Source organism: Castor canadensis, chromosome 15 (assembly GCF_047511655.1).
Source record: "Castor canadensis chromosome 15, mCasCan1.hap1v2, whole genome shotgun sequence".
Classification (NCBI taxonomy): Eukaryota; Metazoa; Chordata; class Mammalia; order Rodentia; family Castoridae; genus Castor; species Castor canadensis.
The window spans coordinates 46,653,251-46,671,227 of record NC_133400.1 but is presented as its reverse complement, the minus strand read 5'-3'; positions in this window follow the sequence as shown (position 1 = coordinate 46,671,227).

Sequence of the window (17,977 nt, the reverse complement as noted above, 5' to 3'; positions counted from 1 at the left end):
ACTATTTCACCAACAGTTCCCAAAAGCCCATTGCGTTCTTCCTTGAAATGAATTTTAGTGACATTGGCCTCAAATTCTCTTTTCTAACTCATATTTAACTATGAGTTAAAACATGTTTTCAACTAACTTCTTCTTTAATTGAAGCAATAATGTAGTTGTATAGTTCTTAGGTGAAGTAAAAATTTCAGTGTTACCAAAAGATATCTTTGCTGTATTACCTCACAATCAAATTTAAAGAATGTGTTCACAAGTTGCATAAAGTATCTTAAACGTTTTATTTTTGAGAACTTTGTTTTTCTTACATATTTGAGACATTATCCCTGCCTCTGTGTGTGTATGTTTAAATTTTTTTGTGAAGATTCTCTTAAACAAGTGTATGATCCTTTACCAGCAGAGCCCCCTACTAGCAAAAATCCTAAAAAATGCTCACACGCAGAAATATGTGCACTATGGAAATACACAATAATATCAGTAATTATTATCTGCTAGAAATAGTGATTGTGTCCAAAATAATTGAGAAATAATTAACATTTAACAACCTTGTGAAAACTCATTTAAGGTACAATTTCAATGTATTTTTTTTTTAATTTCTTGAGTCTGTTATATTATTTGGTGTATATTTTACATAAATGTGCTAGCAAGATGTCATGAACTTTTTCCACGATTTCTGCTAAATTAAAAAATTTTGTTATCAAGCTCTTAAAATTTATTGGATGGTCTCTGCATTTCAAAGGTTGGATTTTGATGACATTATAAATAGCTGCAGACCTATGTCTCCTTATGTTCTGTAGAATTACTGATTATTCATATTTTCCAAATTTGGTATTAGCTCTTCATGCTCAACAATATTGATGTGCATCTCACGTTAGTCATGTTCAAGGACATATGGTGAATACTGCAGCCTTTGCATGCATTTTATTCCTTTCCTGGATTGCTTTTACTCTTTCCACCATTTTTTTCTGCAGCTACCAGGGTATGAAGTTTAGGCAAAATATACAACCCTATGAAATTTAGGCAAAAAATACAACCCTATGTGGATAAAGGTTATTAAAAGCTGTAATCAAATCAATTCTTCCACCTTCCTAGGTTACAAACACTTTCTGAAAACCTTTTCAATTTTTCTGAGGTTCTCAAATTTCATTATATTTTACTTACCTGATTTGTATTGCTTATTTTTATCCTTTTTAGTATTTTGAGGACACTTTCCATCTATGTGTCCCATTACACTTTAATTCTGAGAAATGGTTATTTATTATGTTTTCAAATATTTCCTCCTGTCCATTTTATTTTTTCCCTCTAGACTTCCAGTTATCTGGCTGTTGGCATTTACATAATTTTTCTACACATTCTTTACTTTTGTTTTTCATTCTCTCTCTTCTCTTTATCACTTCTCCTTCATCTTTTCTGTTGTGTTCTGGCAGAATAACTCAATCATGTCTCCCAAATATCAAAGACATGTATTAGCTTAATATTGGGGAAAGTGAGAACGGAATATAAATTTTTCTAAATACATTATCTCACTGTTTCTCTGCCTGTTCCCATGCCAAATCCCTATCTTAAATACCTCATTCATGTGCACCAGTCCAAAAGGCCTCTGTTGCTATGTGTCCTTCCTACATCACCACCAGTGATAAGATTTGGGAGACACACTAGTCCAATATGAATCCATCTTAACTCAGTTATTATCAATTGTTAAGGGTCTGAAAAGATCCAATTTTCAAATGATATCACAGTTACAGATATCATGGGTTACCACTTGTACATTTCTTTCAAGGAGATGCAGTTTAACCCACTACCCAAAGAAGTATGGTGAGCCTCAGGCAACAGGGAACAAATGTTATTCCATCTTAATTTTACTGCTCCATCCACAATTCCCATGGTCAGGCATAAACTTTTATATTCTTTGGGACAGAGCATTGTCCTGGATCTTAGTCAGCCTTGGAAGGAGAAAGACATAGGGGAACAAAAGCCTATGCCAGCCTTTATTCTGGCATGGCTTTGGGGAGGAGGATGTGTTTTAAGGGCTTGTATTATTTTAATATGGAGGAAAGTAAGGACAGGATTTAAATTTTTTTCTAAATAAATTGTCCACTGTTGCTTCAGCCTTTTAATTCCCCTACACCCCCATTATAAATGTCCCATAATTCAGCCTCCAATTAGGAATTTCTCAGTTTTTAAAATATCATTATTTATTATGAGAAATGTTTCCTTCTTCATTTTTTAATATTCAGAGAGTTGATTTTGGGATTCACCATCTTGATAGCAATTGATAATCCCCCCATTTAAATGGGCAATCTTCTTATTTATTGCTAAAATCACTTTTATGTTATAACTCCCATAATTAAAAATGCCAACACTTGGAGAACAAATAATATAAAATTAAAGCAAGATTTGTACCTAATTGATCTATGTCAAAATTCTGAACACTAATTACCTTTATGAATTGTTTTGTGACTCACTTCTCTCAGCTCAGTTTAATTACATGTAATATGGGAATAATGGTATATACAAATGACATTTTAACAGTGGATCCTTTACCATTATGCTTATCTTTTTTGAGTTTAAATAACTTAGTGCAATTTTCATTGTTTTAAGTAATTGTAACTCAAATGAGTCAAAATTATAATTGTAGCTTCCAGAAGTTACTTGATGTGCTCTGAGCAAATTGCTAAAATATCAAAATAAAACAGATAGAGTCCATAAATTTAACAAAAATAGCTTCATTTTTGTTAATTAAATGTTGTGTGGGTTTCTCTGTATCTCTTAATATTTTACTTGCACAGGGAGGAATTAAAACTTTCATGTATAATTTGAGAGCTACGTTTATAGCAAAATAAAGCCAGCAAAGCAGCTGTCAGAAACTAGTGACAAATCGGCAAGTGTTCTAGGAATATCTCATTTAAAAAATGATTGTTCCATTCACCATTGTCACTTAAGCCAAAATGAAAACATGGTGCCAAGACAGCATGTGATAAAATTGAGACAGCCGTCCTAAAATTCCCATCAACAGCAGAATTGCCTGTTCATCAAGTGAGACAAAGGAATAGATTGCAGAGATGAAATGATCAGAAAGATTACCACATGCCTGATGATGGTAAGGTATTTCCTGGTCACCATAGTGGAGGAGTCCCCGTGATGGTCCTCATGTTTGGTGATCTGGTGTCAGGATGCACAGGGCTCAGCACACACTTATACTGACGTCAAGATTTATTACAGCAGTCATGGGGAGGGATATCTGCAGGAATCTTCGTCCAAGCTTACAAGAGTCTTCTCCCTTTGCAGTCACATGTGACATTCCACAATTCCTAATGAATTGTGACAACATGAGTAAAATGTCTACCAGGGGAAATCAGTAGAAACTTGGTACCCAGAGTTTTATTGAAGGCTGGTCTCTAGGTACCCTCTGCCTTGCATGTTCCAAAATTCCAGACTCTCATAAGAAAAGCAGGTGTTCTGCATGAAACATTTTACATAAACAGTTTAGGGATATAAGCTACTCAGCAGTGAATGGTGGGAACCCTCTCAAAAGCCAGCTTCTCAGATGCCAGGTTAAGAACAACTTTGCAGCAGGACTTTCTGGGGACAGGCCCTTCTAAGTTTCATGCCTGCTATTAACTCCTCTCTGCATCTTGGAAAATTTAGCTGTTCATGTTAGAAAACAAACTCTCTTTTCTCTGAGTTCCTTTTTTCATACTTATACAGAATTGAATTGCAAATACCAAATGTTAAATTATAAAAATGAAACAGTACACATATATAAAAATATAATTCATCAAACTGCCAAAATACAAGTTGGCTCAAAATTTGAAGGATTACCTCAGAGAATTTTCTTTAAATCATATTGTTTTCTTGGCTTTACATTTCTACTTTCCCTATTAAAATTCAAGGTAGATGTGAAGAAGACTCTACACTATGCTTCAACCATTACGTGAACACACCATTCCTCTGTTAAATGCCAATCACCACAGAAATGGTGGAGTCATGGGCATCCATTACTGGGCAGTAAGGTCAAGGATCATTGCTTATGCCTTCTTCTTGATGATGTATGATGGGCAAGGGGCAGAAAGTTTAAGTTTATGGCACAGGCAGAAATAAGTCTTACTGCTAGCAAGGTCTTAGCATGATGGCTTTTACATTTTATGCTTATTGTATAGTTAGTTTTAAACTATGGTTATAGTTAATTTACTTTGCATTTCTCACAGGTTATTTCTACTTCAGAACAAACCTAGTTATTAGGCACTGAAAATGGAGAAAAACCTGTAGTGAAACCAGAACAGGAAGACTCATCTTTCTCTGTAAATGTATATAACCTAATAGAAAGAAATTAACACTGAAAAGGGGAATCAAAGTTGCTGAATGACATGGAGCTGTGAGGACTTCCCTTAGCACCACCTCTTTTCCCAACTCATCCCTGTTCTTCGTGTATGCATACAGGTTAGGGCAGTGTTAGGACTGGCTGGCAAAGCAGTCACAGGGGTTCAGCAGAATAGCTGGAAACAAGCCTATGCTGAGGTCAGGTGATTGAGACTCCATTTAGCTTCTTTTATCCCTTCTTGGTCATTTGAGCCTGTTTATTTCAGAAATCTATGCTGAAAATCTAAAGGTTGGAGACTTCCTTTGAACTCTGTAGAAGAGGGACCTAGGAGGTGGAGCCCCATGGCAAAAAGAAATTTAAATAGGACTTAGGGAAACAGAGGTACAACTACCAGAACTGCTTTTCCAGCAGTCTCTCCTGATGAGTATCTGAGAGGATAGGGTTGGTTATTACTTTTATTATTTTAGTGGTAATGAAATTTTTTAACTCAGGACTTCATGCTTTCTAGGCAGGCACTCTGCCACTTGAGCCATTCCCCTAGCCCTTTTTGTTTTAGTTATTTTTCATGCTTTTTGCCTGGCACTGGCCTTGAACTGTGATCCTCCTATGCCTTCTACAGAGTTGGGATTACAGCAATAGCCTGTCACAGTTGGGCCTCCTATGGAGGTTGTTAAGTGCTTACTAGCTTATGTAGACCTGCATATGGCAGGACCTATATAAGAAAAGTAATTGGATTTTATTTTAGTTTGTAACTATTTTTTTAATTCATTTATTCATATGTGCATACATTGTTTGGGCCATTTCTCCACCTTGTCCCCGCCCCCTCTCTCTTCCCCCTTACCCCCTCACTTCCAAACAAAACCTGTTCTTCCCTTTTCTCCAATTTTGTTGAAGAGAAAACATAAGCAATAATAAGAATGACATAGTGTTTTTGCTAGTTGCAATAAGAATAGCTATACTGTGAGAGTCCTAGCATTGCTTCCATGCACAAGTGTATTACAACCCAAATTGATTCATCTCTACCTGACCTCTTCACTACTTCCTGTCACCTTCCCATATTGACTTCTGTCATTTTAAGGTTACTATATTAGTTCCTCTGCAGTGGGAACATCAAACACTTTCAAGTTTTGGGTTTCCTACCTACCCCCATTCTTTCCGTATGTGCTCTCCCCTTAGCATGTGACCCAAGTCCAACAACATAGCTGCATTTTCTCTAGATCTAAAGTCCACATATGAGGGAAAACATATGATTTTTGGTCTTCTGAGCCTGGCTAACCTCACTCAGGATGATGTTCTGCAGTTCCATCCATTTGCTTGCGAATGATAAGATTGTATCTTCTTCATGGCTGAGTAAAACTCCATCATGTATAAATACCACATTTTCTTAATCCCTTTGTCAGTCGTGGGGCATCTTGGTTGTTTCCATAACTTGGCTATTGTAAATAGTGCTGCAATAAACATAGGTGTGCAGGTGCCTCTGGAGTAACCTGAGTCACATTCCTTTGGGTATATCCCTAAGAGTGGGATTGCTAGATTCTATGGCAGATCTATGTTTAAATTTTTAAGAAGTCTCCATATTGTTTTCCAGAGTGGTTGCACTAGCTTGCATTCCCACCAGCAGTGTACAAGGGTTCCTTTTTCCCCACATCCACGCCAATACCTGTTGGTGATGGTGTTTTTATGATAGCTATTCTAACTGGGGTGAGGTAGAATCTTAGTTTGGTTTTGATTTGCATTTCCTATATGACCAGAGATGGTGAACATTTTTTTCATGTGTTTTTGGCTATTTGAATTTCTTCTTTTGAGAAAGTTCTGTTTAGTTCAGTTGCCCATTTTTTTATCTCTCCTGGAAGAATATTCCCAACAATATATACATTTGTTGTTTGATTTTTCTACATTTAGCATTCAAGCATTTTAAATGTTTCAAAGGACATCTTATAATGCTTTAGGGTGAAGGAAAACATTTTTTAAACAGATGGCTTCCATACTGAAGACCCAAGATTGCTATTTTTGAGTTACAAAGCTTAACCTTTAGCCAGGAATAGGCAATGGATGGGTGGGGTAGGGGGGACAATGTATCTTTCTGCCTTATTTTACATTACCAGGTTTGTTTCACTTCAGGTAGCAAATTTGTGTAAGCTACTATAGGATTTTCTGTTCAGCATTCAGGACAGGCAATTTGTAGTGACAAATTATTCTCAGATTCTGGCAATATATTGACTGTCTATGTGATGGAACAGTGAATGAGTTTCCATTGAACATTTAATAGGTAGGTAGAAGATAGGGGCACAAAATTTAACTATATCAATCAAGAAAGATCATTTCACTTGAAGAGGCTTGATCTTCCATCAGATTTCTTTTTAATGAAATGCACTCACCTATTTTGTTCTGCACTTTTATTAGGAAGGTTTTCCAACAATCCTGCTGCCCATTATTCTGGTCCTACATCCAAAGAAGATGGCTATAATGTTGATTCAGAGGTAAAATACCTGTGTGAAGTTAATATTCTTGTTCTGAACTGTGTTTTATGGAATATTTACTTTTAAAATTTAGAGTCTGTTATCATTTTATATGGAAAGTTGTTCAGAAGATACTTTTTTATAAAGTTATTACTAGGTATTTTCTTTTATTTTGATAAATATCAAAAGACTAGCAAATACTTGGAAGTATTTGGAACTAAAAAAGAATGGAATGGAAAATACATAATGACAGGAAAATTCAAGAGATGTTCCTTAAAAGTAAAAGTATGTTAAGCTTGCTATCACCCATAATACATTAAATTACTTTGACAAAGTTACACTTTTAATTTGAATAGGTTGATTGATTTATCTGGTAATTTATCTGATCCCACATTATGGAATCATTTCATCTCTTTTGATGCTATAGAATGCTTGGTAATGCCCCTTTGGATATTTGAATTTATCATTTCAACTTTCTTGGTGTTATTTCATTTATAAGCATATAATAGGGCTAACATAGGGATTACTTATACATTCTCCATCTGTAAAATGTTTAAGTTCAACAAAGGTATTATCCTTTATTTTATTTTTATTAATAAAATACAAGTGAAATTTGCAATTCTTTTGATCAATGTTAGTCACAGTTAAAACTATCAATGAATACAGGAAAAGATAAGACAGGAATAATCTGTCTCTTTAGAACAAAAATAGCTAATGTAACTTAATAGAAAGAGCCCAAAGTATCCAAAAATGGATGTATGTGTGTCAGAATGGACCTACACTGAACGTTTAAAAAGTGACAGTTATTTTAATGTTTAAAACAGTATGTGCAGAGTAAACTGCATTCACTCATTTAATAAATGTTTCATGAATATTTCGTCCCTTTTGTTGGCTTTGAGCTGGTAAACAGACAAAAAAAATCGTACTTATGAGAGGGAAGTGTACACACAATGGAAGTAAAGACTGACAAGCAAAATACATAGTATGCTAGAGCAGGAAAGTTAAAGCATGAAAATGACATTCTTATGTGCTGCAGGCATGGTGGGAATGAGAGTTACTGGAGTGAGTTCAGTAGTGAATGGAGGACTGGGGGTGTAGGTCAGTGGCAAAGAGCTTTCTTAGCATGGTCAAGGCCCTAAGCTTGATCCTTGGCAACACACACACACATACACACACACACATGAATGGAAAATAAATTTGAGTCCATGAGTAGAGACCCTTCTTTCAAAGGCATCATAGCTAAGTTGCATAATCAGGAATGACCTATCTTCTTCTTATCTGATTATTTTTCAATTCTTATGTAATGATAATGTACTATATTCACAGCATTTTCTTTCAGAATTTATTGAATTACATTTATGTGGCACTAAAAACAGACCAATGTATTAATAATGACTTCATAAAATTACAAACTAAAGAACACATTGGAAAGGTCTTAGTTTTATATTACATAAACTGATTGTCTGCTTTGCTCATAATTATAAATAAAAACCACAGAAAGACCATACATTTTTTAGGGCAATATTTCGTGCTTGATAAAAGAAATCTAATTCTTGGATATCTTATGCTAGTCAAATATATAAGCAATTAGAAAATGTTTACCAATTCCTAATTTAGTATATGAATGATCCTTTAATATGACTTTAATAGGTTTTACCCAATATACAAAAATACTGATGGAACACGGACCTCCGTGAACAAATCCTTATTCAAAAGCTTTCAGTGCATTTTGTTATGTCATCTTCATACAGAGATGCAGTATATTTCAATATTGTTCACTCTCAGTCATTCTGTTTTTTTCTCCTCCCTCCCCCTAGTCCTCTCATACAGTTCCCCTATAACAAATATATTCAATATATTTTTATGTAATCATGTATGTGCTTCTGTATACATTTACCTTGTATGGCTAACTTCCATGTATGAGAGATAGCAGGCAACCTTCATCTTTCTGCATCTGGGTGACTTTGTTTAACATAATGATTGGCAGTCCCATCCATTTACCTGTAAATGCTATTCTTGCTTATGACTGAATAATGATCCATTGTATATATAAACTACATTTTCTGAATCCATTCAGCCATTGAAGGCATCTGAGCTATTTCCATACATTGATGTAGGTGAATAGATCTGCAATACACATGGATATGCAAGTTTCTCTACTGGAGCCTGACTCACATCCCTGAGGTATATGACCAAGAGTGGTGACATTGGATTACATGGCAGTTTTGGTTTTAGATTTTTGAGGAACATCTATACTATTTTCCATAGTGACTGTACTAATTTACATTCCACCCAACAGTTTATAAAGGTTCCTTTCTCCCATATCCTTGCCAGTATTTGTGTTGTGTTCTTGAAAATAGCCATTCTAACTCAAGTAAGGTAAAATTTCAATGTCATTTTGATTTTATTTGCATTTCCTTTATAGCCAGGGATAATGAGCCTTTCTCTGTGTATTTATTAGCTATTTATACTCCTTTTCAGAATCACCTGTTCTGCTTATTTATAAATTTTCTCATTGAGTTATTGATACTCTGGGAGCTTAGCTTTTTGAGCTCCCTGTACATCCTGGTTATTAATCCCTTGGTCAATGTGTAGGAGGCAAAATTTTCCCCAATCCAAACTCTGTCTCTTTAGTCTAGTAAATGTGCAGAAGCTTTTTAGTTTTCTGCAGAACCATTTGTCAATTCTTTCTCTTATTTGCTGAGCTATTGGAGGTCTATTCAGGAAGTTATTATCTAGGACTACATGTTCCAGTGTTTTCCTTATTTTTTTCCAGTAATAGGTTCAAATCTTCAGGTCCTATGTTAATATCTTTGATCCATCGTGAATTCATAGATAAAGAGTGAAAGACAGGGATATTGTTTCAGTATTCTGCCTGTCAATATCCACTTTTCCCAGCACCATTTGTTGAAGAGGATGTCTTTTCTCCAATGTATGTTTTGGGTTCCTTTGTAAAAAAATCAGATGGCTGTAGATGTGTGGATTTATTTCTAGGTATTCTACTCTGTTCCATCAATCTTTGTGCCTGTTCTTGTGCCAATACCAAGCTGTTTTTACAACTATGACTCTGTAGTATAGTTTGAAGTCGAGTATTGTGATAGCTCCAGCATTTCTGTTTTTGCTCGAGATTCCTTTGGCTACTTGAGGTCTTTTGTGCTTCCATATGAAATTTAGGATTGATTTTTCTATCTTTGTGAAGAATGTCATTTGAATTTTGATGGGGATTTCTTTTGATACTATAATCCTTGTCACGATATTGATTCTGCCTTTCTGTGAGCATAGGATATCTTTCCATCTTTGAATATCTTTTTTTTAATTTCTTTCTTTAGTGATTTATACTTTTTATTTTGCTTCCTTTGTTAAATTTATTACTGGCTATTTTATTTTATTATTTATTTGGTACTTTGGGGGTTAGAACTCAGGGTCTCATGCTTGTTTGGCAGGCACTCTGCCACTTCAAACACTCTCCAAGACCTATTTCTTGATGAGTATTTATGAGATAGGGTCTTGAGAACTATTTGCCCTGGCTGAGATCCTCCTGATCTCTGCTTTCTGATTATAAACATGAGCCAACAACACTTGAGTATTTTATTATTTTTGAGGTTACTGCGAATGGTTTTCCTGATTTATTTCTCAGTCTGTTCATTGTTAATGTATTGAAAAGCTGATATTTTTGTATGTTGATTTTGTATCCTGCTACTTGCCAAAAGGTGTTTATGAGATCTAAGAGTTTGTTAGTGGAATTTTTAAGGTCTTTTAGGTTTGAAATCATATCACCTGCAAATAGAGATAATTTGACTTCTTCCCTAATTGAATCCCTTTTATTCTTTCTCCTGTTTTATTGTACTGGCTAATAATTCCAGTACTATTCTGAATAAGAGTGGGAAGAGTAGACATCCTTGTGTTCCTGATTTTAGAGGAAATGATCTGTTTTCCCCCATTTAGTATAATGTAGTTTACAGGTCTGTCATATGTAGTCTTTTGTATGTTGAAGTACATTCCTTCTATTCCTGGTTTCTTTAGAATGAACATTGTAAAAGGATGTTGAATTTTGTGAAAGCCTATTTTTGCATCTTCTGAGATGATCATGTGATCTTCATGTAGGATTCTGTTTATATGCAGTATTACATTTATTGATTGGCATGTGCTGAGCAGGTTTTGAATCCCTGTGATAAAACCAACTTGATAATGGTATATGATTTTTGTATGTGTTGTTTAATTCAGTTTGCAAGTTCATCAAAGGGATGGGTCTGTAATTCTTTTTTTGTTGTCTCCTTGTCTGGTTTTGGAATGAGTACAATATGGCATCATAGAATGTGTTTGACAGTATTTTTTCCCTTTGTAGTTCTAGATGAAGTTTGAGGAGTATTAGTATTAGTTCTTTTTCAAAGGTTTCATAGAATTTGGTAGTAAACCTATCCAGTCCTGGGCTTTTCTTTCTTGAAGGATATTACTGCTTTAATCCATTACTAAATAGATCTCATAGATTAATTTAGGTGATTTATATTCTCTTGGTTCAATTTTAGTAGTCCCAATGCATCTAGGAATTTATCCATTTCCTCTAAATTTTCCATTTATTTATATATAATTTTTAATAGTCCCAATGCATCTAGGAATTTATCCATTTCCTCTAAATTTTCCATTTATTTATATATAATTTTTAAAATATTCCCTCATGATCCTTTGGATTTCATTGATATTTGTTCTGATATTCCATTTTTCAGCTCAAATTTTATTATTTAAGGTCTTCTTCCTCCTCATTCTAGTCTGATTTATTGAGGGTTTATCAACGTTATTTACCTTTTCAAAGAACAAACTTTTTGTTTCATTGATTGTTTCTATAATTCTTTGTCTCTATTTCATGAATTTCTGGCCTAATTTTTATTATTTCTTTCTATCTGCTTGTTTGGGGTTTTCTTACTCTTATTTTTATTAGCTCTTGATGTGCATCATTATGTTATTTATGAGTCCAATATTTTTTATATAGGTGCTCAGTTCTGCTTTTGCTACACCCCAGAGGTTCTGGTAGATTGTTTTCATTTTCATTAGATTTTAGGAATGTTTGGATTTCCTCCTTTATTTCTTCAATGATCCAAGAATCATTCAACAATGTGTTGTTCAGTCTTCATGTGTTTGAATATTTTCTGTAGTTTCTTTTGCTGTTGAGTTCTAGTTCTATTCTTCTATGATCTGATAGAATACAATGAATGATTTCAACATTCTTACATTTGCTAAGACTTGCTTTGTGTCCTAAAATAGTATCAATATTTGTCTTTGCCAGTGAGATGCATTTCTTGTAAACAACAAATGTTGTGTCTTGGTTTTTAATTCAACTTGCCATTCTTTGCCTTTTGTTTGGGAAATTGATGCTCTTAATATTCAGCATAATCTTGAAAGGTAGTAGTAGTTCCTGTCATTTTGTTGATAGTTCTGATAGTTACTTCCCCCTATTTCTTGTTTACTAATCTACGTGGATAGTGGAGCTTATTTTTTCTTGCATTTTTCTGGTTGTGTCTATGTTCTTCATGTGTATAGGAGTCCTTTAAGTATTTTCTGCAGTTATGGCTTAGTGGTTACTAACTCCTTAGCTTTTATTATTCTGAAATATTTTTATTACTCCCTCAATTATGAATAATAGTTTTCCTGGATGGACTAGATAGGGTTGACAGTTGTTTTCTTTCAGAGCTCAAAATTTATCATTCCATACCTTGTTTGCATATTATGTTGAGAAATCTGCTATTAATTTGATGAGTTTTCCTTTATATGTGACTTGTTGCTTCTCTTTTGAAGCTTTCAATACTCTTTCATTTTTCCATGTGTTTAGTACTTTAATTATAATATATCTGGGTGTATTTCTTTTTTGACCCTGCCTGTTTGGTATTCGGAAAGCCTCCTGTAACTGGTTGTCTCTCCCTTTCTCAACATTGGAGGAAATTTCAGCTATTATGTTATTGAATAAATTGTCTATGCCTTTGGTTTGTGTCTCTTTTCCTTCTTCTTCACCCATGATTCACAGCTTTGGTCTTTTCTGGTGTTCCAGAGGTATTGCATGCTCCATTCATGTTTTCTTTGTATTTTACATTGTCTTTGATCTAATTCTTCTATTTTATTTTCAGTTCATAATATTCTATTTTCAACCTGCTCCACTCTATTGCTAAGGTTTTCAACTGAGATTTTATATGTGATATTGAGTTTATTATTTCCAAGATTTCAATTGATTTTTTTTCTTAGGATTCATCTGTCTTTATTGAATTCATCTCTCAGATTGTGCATCATCTTCTTCCTTTCTTTCAGCTGTCTGAATTCCTTGAGCTCAGTTAGTTGTTTTTGTATCCTTGAATTCATTCTGTGCTTTGTACAGCTTTTTGATTTCATTGATCATTCTTATTTTTCTGATTTTTTTGTTTGATATTTCTTCCTCTTCACTGTTGTTTAAATTGTTTGTTTTGGAGTTGTTGACTTTCAAATGAGAGTTGTTGCCTTGCTGCTTCATGTTTCTGCATTAGGATTTATTTATCTCAGGTCATTTTTGTTGGAAGATCCAATCCCTTGTGTCTATTTAGTTGAGGATTTCTCAAAGATTATTTAGAGATAGAGGCATGACTAGAGTGCCTGCCTGAAAAGTGCAAGGTTCTGATTTGAGCCTCCAGTACTGTCAAAAAAAAAGCAGCAACTACAAAAATGTTTATTTAAGACAGAGTAGTGACTGGGTCATTTTATATTTTCTTGTCAACAGACTGAGAGGAGGGAAACATTCAGCTTCAGTTATTAAGATGCTGGGTTCCACCCACTATTCCACACAAGGGAAGAAGCTTAGCTGCTAAAAATAGTTGATAATCCAGAGCTTTGAGATTATAGCAATCCCTAAAGAATAACAATAACTATTGCCCAAAAACATTAGAAGTAAAAAGGAGCAAAGATGACTCTTTGTAATCTAGGAAGACCCAAAGTAATAAGGATAATAGTGGGAAGGACATAGAGGGATAACTCTAACAAATAAAACAAGGTATATGGTTTTAAAAAGCAGAAAATGGTATATTCTAAGTTTTATAGAAGAGATTAATGAGAAAATGGGAGATCTAGTTAATATTGTGTTGAGGAAGAAAGGAGAAAGAGAAATGGAGAAATTTGAGGAGACAGATTAACAAAGCAGACAAAAATGAAATTTAAAAAAGATCTGGCAATCTATTTACCAGCTAAAAGTATAAGTCACCATGGAGGACTATTGGTAGGTAAATAGTGCTAGAAGAAAATATGAGCTAGAGAACAGTTCTAGTTATAAATTGGGAGGAAAGGATAAATGGGGAAGGGTGCTATGAAGGGGAAGGAGAAAATATGGTTTAAGATTGAATACTCAAAGGCACAATTCATGGCTTATATGCGATGACTGCAGAGAAAAGGAAGGGGGTGGGAAGCAGAATTCAAGAGAAAAAGTAAAAGTAAAAAATTACCCAACTCAAATGTACCAAAAAAAATACAAACTAATGAAAAATTTAAACATCCCAACAAAAACAAAGTAGCATAAAAATTCAGACTTTTGTATTGCTCTACTGAGTGGGTATTCTTTTATCCATGTGCAGGAGTCTTTTCATCCACTAGATGGCAGTCTAATCAGAAACAGACTCTGGAATGACATCTGTTCACAGCCTTGTGCTCCTTTTTCAGAGCAGGTGGGGAGAACATGAAAATGTGAATATAATCTCAGGTGAAGGCTTCTGAAGTTAGACTCTCATCTGGCAGGTCTCATCAGCCCCCTCAAATTTCTTCCTTTCCTAAGTCCCTGATTTCTCACAGTCTGTTGCAATCTGGACACAGTCCTTTGCCAGATAATCTGCTCCAGCTGCACCCTTTGCAGTAGGAAGGGAAGCGCAGCACAGCAGCTCCCAACAAAGGTGTCAAAGATGCCCACTGCAGGGATGCCTTAGATGGAGCTGTGACTGGCAGCCATGATATACAACGGTCCTAACAGGAGTTGAGGTGGAGGGGAGCTTGAATTCAGAGGAGTCTGCTGCCTGCATTCCTCTCCCCCCAGCTGCCCCTGACCTTGCCCAGAGCCCTTGTGGCTCTTCCAACTTTGGCCACACAGCATCTTTCCACCTGACCCTAGGTGACCCATCTCTATTTCAGTGGCAGTCCACTGCCACTTCCCCACCCCCTAACCATGGATCAACATTATTGGCATTTATAGGTGCACACATGAGATGTTGATGGATTCAAAACTATTTTGCCACCAGCTCTAACCTTCTCAGTAGTTCTGTGAGAAATAAAATGTGTTCAGTACAATGTATCCCCAAGGAAGAATGCCTGGTGATGTCACTGACACCTTGCCCTCCATTTACAACTTTCTGTTTCTATGCTATGTATCCTATACTTACAAGAATGTACAGATACTCCCTTAATTATTCTGTAACTGTTTTCTTGACAATGTGTCTTAATCATATTTCTGACACTTAATATTCACTCATCCAAATTGGCTGCACAGTTTCCCAGGTAATGTAATTCCATTTAATGTGTAATTTTCTGCAGCTGTCTCATTACTACAGGTTGGCTGCCTAAAACAACATAAGTTTATTAGCTTACAGTTTTCAAAAGTCAGGTGACAAGTCAGTTAACCTGGCCTTCCTCTTTTTAATCTCAGAAGACATTGCTGTTAGAAGGATGTTGTTCCTTTCTGGAAGGTTTAGGAGATATTCTTATTTCTTTGCTCTTTCAAGTTGTTGGCAGAAAGTACATTGTTACAGTTGAGGATAGAGAACTGAGGTCCCTTTCCCTGGCTAGCAATTCTAGGAGGGCTGTTCCCAATTTTTACAGGCTATCTGTATTTCTTGGCTTAGAGATTACTTTTTTCATCTTCGAAGCCAACAACTGGGTGGGGAGAACTGTCAGCTTTCTTGGTTTTCCTCACTCTGACTGACTCTATTTCCTTCCTCCTCTGCTCTGAAGGGGCAATGCAATTTCATCTGGCCAACCCAGATAATCCCTATTTTCAGCCATCCACTTAGCAATGTTAATTCCTTTGGCCATGCAATATAATGCATATAGATCACATGCACTAAATCCTGCCTACCCCAGAAAATTGAAGTTAGAGATATAATGAGTTAATTATGGTTAAATATTTACAGTGTTTCCAATCATTTGCTATTACACATCATGCTACAAATACAACCAGCTGAGGATAAGATGCATAGCCAGGGACTGAGCAGAGGAGATCCACTCTGACTTCAGACAGTTAATGTCTACTTTTAGGCCCTCATTTCATATTTCAGAATGGATAAAGCTCACTATTATGACTGTAGAAAGGAGTGAAATCTGGTCCCCTCTAAGAAACTGTCACTCCTTTCTGTTCAATTTCATTTTTCTGAACAGATTTGAGTTCAGAGTGAAGAACTAGTCTGGGAACCAAGTAAATTGGTTTAGTGTGGCTTTGTCGCTGAATGGTTGTATGGTCTTGAACAGATCCTCTTCTCATCTGTTACTATGATAGGTGACATTAGCTCAGGAGTAAACACTGTTTTCCTCTGATAGGAGTCCTCCAAGGACATGTGTTGAAGAGGTTGCCATGGTGATCCTGATCCTAAGATAGCAGTGGCTTTAAGGTTTACATTTAGTATAAAACCACCCAATTACATTTTCTAGATTAATGAAAATATAAGTAGCATGTCACCTTACAGTTTTTGAAATTTCAACATATCATGACAAAAACAAACAAAATTGATTGAGTTACTTTGCAATTTTATGACATCAGCCAGTAATTTCTACTATACAAATTCCACAAACAGCTCCACTTTTAATGAGTTGGTTATATTTTCATAACTTTATTGTAAAATTTTGCCATACGGTAGTATATTTCACTAGTCCTGCATTAAATGTGAATTATATTTAAAATAAATAACAAAAGTAAGTTATGAGTGTTGAGTCATACTTTACTGTTTTTAATAACTAGAATTGATGCCCATGCTTTAGACTTTTCACTTTTTTAGCATGTCAAATATTAGAATTAGTTTTCAATATCAGTCCATTAGTTTCTCTAAAGCAGATGACAAAACTCCCAAGTCTTAAGATAACAATATCTTTAATTGGGTGTATACTGAGCTTGGTCCTCTTCCTTTCATTCCTTCTCAAAGATAGATCTTCTGGACACTCTTATTTTTTGTTTATCTCCTTCCTCCCCGCCCCCACACACCCTGTTCCTCATGTGCCTCTGTCCAGGAAATCACATTAAATTCACATGGAGCCTCTCATCTCACCTCTCACACTGAAATTCTGTTTATTAAAGATTGCTTCTCTAAGTCCTTGCTATTGTCATTAACCTCTGAGAATCTATACCTCCTGCTCTAATACAGTTGAATTACCACACATTTTGGAAGAGAGATTTCAGCTGGAATATCAATTAGGGAATCATCAGCTTAGAGAATGTATTGCAAGTCACGAAATAGATGAGATCTCTAAGGGAATTAGTTTAGCAGAGAAGTGACCCCAGAGACAAAGCTTACCCCACCCACCTTGAATTTGGATTAACAAGAATGAAGGAGACTTACAAGCAGTCTTTGGGGGAAAAGAAAATCAAAAGAGGGCTTTATCTTTGACTCCAAGTCAAGAAAGTGTTTTAAGAAGGGCAGAGTTACAAAATGCATTAAATGCTGCTGAATGGCAAAATATAATACAATTTTCCACTAGAGTTAACCTATGGATGTGACTTGTGACCTTGAAAAGAATTTTGTTGGGGATGCTAGGGACTTTAAATAGATTCAAGAGAGAACAGGAATAATCAAAGACATAGCACCTCCTCCTTCTGATCAATTTTGTTGATGCTGTTTACAATCAATGAAATGCACTAAGCAAACATTTGAATAGGCATTGAGAAGTATAAACACCTACATAGCAAGTGTGAGTCCCTGAGTTCAAACTCCATACCACCACCACCAAAATGGAAAAAGTTTTGACAAATGTGTTCTGTGGAAATACTAACCCAATCAACACACAAGAACACATTAATCCTAACAAAGAACTTCTTGTACCCCATTTCTTATACCCCTGACCCTAGGTTTGGTCACTAGGGGTTAAGTTTGTCCCTTCCACAGTTCCTTGCAAATATAATCATACAGAACATACATGTTTGTGTCTGGCTTCTGTGACTGAGATAATGCTTTTGAGATCAATCTACCATATTGCAAGCATGTACAGTTTATCCCTTCCTGACATT